This window comes from Cupressus sempervirens, chromosome 5 (assembly GCF_028749045.1).
Source record: "Cupressus sempervirens isolate cs-2001-9-10 chromosome 5, ASM2874904v1, whole genome shotgun sequence".
In the NCBI taxonomy this organism is placed as follows: domain Eukaryota; kingdom Viridiplantae; phylum Streptophyta; class Pinopsida; order Cupressales; family Cupressaceae; genus Cupressus; species Cupressus sempervirens.
Genome location: NC_143122.1, coordinates 247,197,176 through 247,202,629, shown reverse-complemented (window position 1 = coordinate 247,202,629; position 5,454 = coordinate 247,197,176).

Here is a 5,454-nt window from a genome sequence, read left to right as displayed (position 1 = left end):
CTGTCTCCCCTCTCCCATCCCCCACTCTTTCTCTCCCTCCTCTCTTGTCCCCTACACTCTCTCGTCTCCCATCCCCTACTCTCTCTCTCACTCTCCCTCTCCCACTACCTACTCTCTCTCCCATCCCCTACTCTATCTCATCCACTCTCCTCTCTCATCCCCTACTCTCTTTCTCTCTCACACTCCCATCCTCCCTCTCTCTCTCTCTCTCTCTCTCTCTCTCTCTCTCTCTCTCTCTCTCTCTCTCTCTCTCTCTCCCACCACATGCTCTCTCTCCCATCCTCTACTCTCTCTCCCCTCTCCCATCCCCTCCTCTCTTTCTCTCTCTCCCTACTCTCTCTACTCACCCATCCCCTACTCTCTCTCACTCTCTCTCCTCTCCCATCCCCTACTCTATTATTCTCTCTCTCCTTTCCTTTCCCCTACTCTCTCTTGCTCTCTCTCCTCTCCCATACCCTACTCTCTCTCTCTCTCTCTCGCTCTCCCTCTCCTACTCCCTCTCCCACTACCTACTCTCTCTTCCATCCCCTACTCTCTATCACCCTCTCTCCTCTCCCATCTTCTACTGTTTCTCTTACACACACTTCCATCCCCCCTCTCTCTCCCTCTCCCACTACCTACTCTATCTCCCATCCCCTACTCTCTCTCTCTCTTGGGCTACTCTCTCTCTCACTCTCCCTTTCCAAATCCCTCTCCCACTGTCCACTCTTTCTCTCTCATCCCCTACTCTCACTCTCTCTCCCATCTAGTTCTCTCTCTCTACCACCCCCTACTCTCTCTCTCTCACTCTCACAATCTCTACCATCCCCTACTCTCTCTCTTACACTCCCATCCCCCCTCTCTCCCTCTCCCACTCTCTCTCCCACCACATACTCTCTCTCTGTCCCATCCGATACTCTCTCTCTCTCTCTCCTCTCTCCCATCTCCTACTCTCTCTCTTTCATACACACACACAACCATCCCCCCTCTTGCCTCTCCCATCCCCTACTCTCTAGATCTCTCACACTCACACACACATGCCTCCCTCTCTCCCTCTCCCACTCCCTCTCCCACTACCTACTATCTCTTGTTCTCACTCTCTTTCTCTCTCCCTCTCTACTCTCTCTCTCCCATCCCCTACTCTCTCTACCACCCCTACTCTCTTTGACACTCTCACACTCTCTCCCATCTCCTACTCTCTCTCTTACACACATTCCCATTCCCCCTCTCTCGCTCTCTCCCACTACCTACTCTCTCTCTCTCTCTCTCCCATCCCCTACTCTCTCCCTCCCCTCTCCCATCCCCTACTCTCTCTTTCACACACACACCCATCCCCCCCCTCTCTCTCCCCTCTCCTCTCCCATCCCCTACTCTCTCTCACTTGCTCTCCCTCTCCCACCACCTACTCTCTTTGACTCTCTCTCTCTATCACTCTCACTCTCTCCCTCTCTACTCTCTCTACCACCCCCTACTCTCTCTCACACTCACACACTACCTCCCGTACCCTACTCTCTTTCTCTTTCTTACACACATTCCCATCCCCTTCTCTCTCACTATCCCACTACCTACTCTCTCTCTGTCCCATCCCCTACTCTTTCTTGCACTACTCTCTTTCTCTCTCCCATCCCCTACTCCCTCTCTTTCACACATGCACACTCCTAGCCCCCCTCTCTCATCTCCCATCCCCTACTCTCTCTCCCTCAATCACACACTCCCATTCTCCTCTCTCTCGCTCTCGCTTTCCCACTCCCTCTCCCACTACCTACTCTCTCTCCCATCTCCTACTCTCACTCTCTCTCTCCAATCGCATACTCTCTCTACCACCCCTACTTTCTCTCTCCCATCCCCTACTCTCTCTCTTACACACACTCCCATCCCCCCTCTCTCTCCCTCTCTCACTCCCTCTCCCACCACCTACTCTCTCTCACACTCTCTCCCATCCCTTATTCTCTCTCTTTCAAAAAAAAACACACACACACACACACACACTCCCATCCCACCTCTCTCTCCCTATCTCACTCCGTCTCCCACTACCTACTATCTCTCATGCCCTCTCTCCCATCCCCTACTCTCTTTCTCCCCTCTTCCATCCCTTATTCTCTATGTTTCACACACACACACACACACACACACACACACACACACTCCCATCCCCCCTCTCTCTCCCTCCTCTCCCATCCCCTACTCTCTAGATTTCTCAAACACACTCACATTCCCCCCTCTCTCTCCCTCTCCCACCACCTACTCTCTCTCTCTCTCTCTCTCTCTCTCTCTCTCTCTCTCTCAAGGTACTCTCTCTCCCTTCTCCCATCCCCTACTCTCTCTCTTTCTCACACACACACACACACACACACACACACACACCCTTCCCTCCTCTCTCTCATCTCCCATATCCTACTCTCTCTCTCTCTCTCTCTCACATAGACACACTCCCATCCTCCTCTCTCTCTCTCTCTCTCTCTCTCTCTCTCAGCCCTTACTCTCAATCTCTCTCTCCCATCTCATACTCTCTCTGCAACTCTAACTCTCTCTCCCATCCCCTACTCTCTCTCTCTCCCATCTTCCATCCCCTACTTTCTTTCTCCACCACCCCTACACTCTCACACTTTCACACTCTCTCCCATGCCCTACTGTCTCTCTCACACACCCACTCCCATCCTCTCCACTCTCTATCTCACTCTCACTCTCACTCTCCCTCTCTCTCTCTCTCTCTCTCTCTCTTCTCTCTCTCTCTCTCTCTCTCTCTCTCTCTCTCTCTCTCTCTCTCTCTCTCTCTCTCTAGTGCAGGGCACTCAAAGACACTACGATGCATTTCACAAGGCATTTCAATGATCCTACATAATAATACCTTCCTAAATGGTTCATGATGGAAGTTATAACATTTGAAAAGGATAGGACTAGTTTCAAGTTTGTTTTTAGCCCATTTGTAAAGGTTTGAGACTCATTGGCGATTCTATAAACCTTGAGTCCTCAAGACCTATAGGGTATTTAGCATTTAGGTAAATAGGTGGAAACACCTCAAATAAGGATATTTAGGTCCTAGAAGTCCTGAGGGTGTTAATTTTAATAAGAAATGTTCAAGCAATAAAAAGTTGCTATGCAACTTTAAAAAAAAGTGCTTAATATTGCTGATTTTGTAGTTTCAACCAATTGCAACTATATTCTAGGCAGTTGATCAGTGAAAAATACCTATAAAGATGTAATGCAACCTTCCCAATAGTAGAGGTTTTTAGATGTATAAAATTTTCCTTGAATCAATAAAGATCTCTAGTTTTTTCTTTGGCTCAAATCTATTGTGTTTCAACTTCACATGTGTTGTATGGATTGGGAATGGTGGTTTAAGGGTCTAAGAAGAAACTTTAGTGAGTTACCTATCAAATGCACTTGGTCTAACTTCATTTGGTGATTTCTAACCAAAGTTATTGAATTTTTTTCTAAACTATGTAGAAACCCTAGTTATAGCAAGGTTTTGGGAAAATGGATTCATAGCTCGTGACTGTACCATCCAAATTTCACAAAACCCAATGAAAATGGAAGCCTTGAGAATGTTTTTTCAGATTCTAGAAGTAAGAGTTCAAAAACTAAAGGGAGCTATTTATGCTTGCAAGCCCTAGGCCAAATATTTGGATGTATTTGGTCTAAATTTGGAGAAATTTGATTTTTTGGAGTTATAAGTACAGAAAGTAACAAAACAAAAGGTGGATTTGAAGTTTTTACACTCTCCCTAAGAATCTTAAAGACCTATTTCCAATCATTGCACCCATTTCATTATCCTTCCTTTGAAAGCCATGCCTATAAGGGTCCAATTAGGTCTATGTACTTAGGTAGATTAGTGGAATGCTAGAGTAGATGATAATTTGGTCTTGAGGGATATTGTTTGTTTTATTAAACACTTCTTATTTCTATCCTTTGATTAGGTATTGTATTTGTGGCTATGGTAGAAATAACAAGGTTTCAGTTTTAGCCTTTATACCCCTATTTGGGAATAAGTTAGTGAAATTTGCATTGAAGTTGTAAAGGTGTATTTAGGCGACTAGATTGTTGTCCTTTAGGTTGATAAAGGTGTGGAAAAAAGAAAAGAAAAGATGATTGAAGCACTTTTGCATTCCTTGTTAAAGGCTTGGTGTTTTTGAAGTATTTACACTTGGATCAAACCTTCCTCTATTGCACTCTGCATCAGGTCGTATCAGAGAGGTGTAGTTCTTGAGGAGTGTAGATAAAGAAAATATGTCTAAAGGAGAAGAGGGAGAAAGGGAGATCCCTATAAGGATCAAAAATTTTGAATTGGCCAAGCTTGTAAAGGAGTAGATCATAGAGAGTAGAGTAGTAAGGGAAGAAAATAGAAACAAGAAAAAAGAATTGGAGAAACTCAAGGGTAAGATGACAATGGAAGATAATGATGATTTTGAAGAGGAGGAAGTTGAAAGGGATACTTATGAAGAAGAGATCCTACTAGAGTAGAGACCACTCTTACAAGCCTTGGAAAGAGTAGTGGTGAAAGGAGGAGAATTATGCACTTTTCATTGCAAATTGAATCTAGATGAGTGTATGGATTGGTTGGAAGTATTAGACAACCATTTTGAATGTGATCATGTCCCTAAAAGTTAGAGGTTCAAATTAGCAAAGGAAAAACTTTAGGTCCTTGCCCTTAGTTGGTGGAACTTTCTACAAAATGAAAGAGAGGATGAAGCAAAGGACCGGATCTGCACATGGAAGAGGATGAAGGTAGAGATTACAAAGCAATTCATTCCTAAGGATTATGAGGTACTAAAGAATTAGAAATAATCTCAAACAAAAGATATTGATGTTAACACATATAGCTAAGTGTTTCACTCTTAGGGAAAAGGTGTATGAAACAAAACAAAAAAAAGTTGGCAAGGTATATAAGTGGTTTGAAATATAGTATTCAAGATGAATTGACCCTAGTCACTATTGATTTAGTCCATCAATGCTTCAATCTAGCCTTGAAGAATGAAGAAAAGAAAAAGAGGAGAGGAGAATCTATTACAATAGAGGAAGAGGAAATAATTTTAGAGGAAGAGCAGGAAGGTTTCAAGGGAAGAATAACTATTCCAAAGAAGATGGAAACAACCAAAATACTAAAAATGAGTCCAGTAGCAAGGGTACTTTTAGAGGAAGGATAAATAATAACCATAGAGGAGGTAGAAATGGTAGAGGAAGAGGAGGAAATGTGTTCATAGGAATTTTGTTTTACCTACAATTAGATAGGACATTAGTCCTTTAGATGCCCTCAAAAGCTTGGAGACAATCCTAGGTAGAGAGATAGGAGAGTCCAATTGTTGCAAGAAGAAGAAGATGATCAAAGCATATCCTCTTATCATTTCACTTCTTCCAGACCTACAGATCCTAAAATTGGTGAATGCTTAATGTTGTAGAGGACACTCTTGAAGGTACCCAACCCCATGGAACAACCAAAAAGGAAGGCCCTATTCCAGACAACTTGCAAAATCAAAG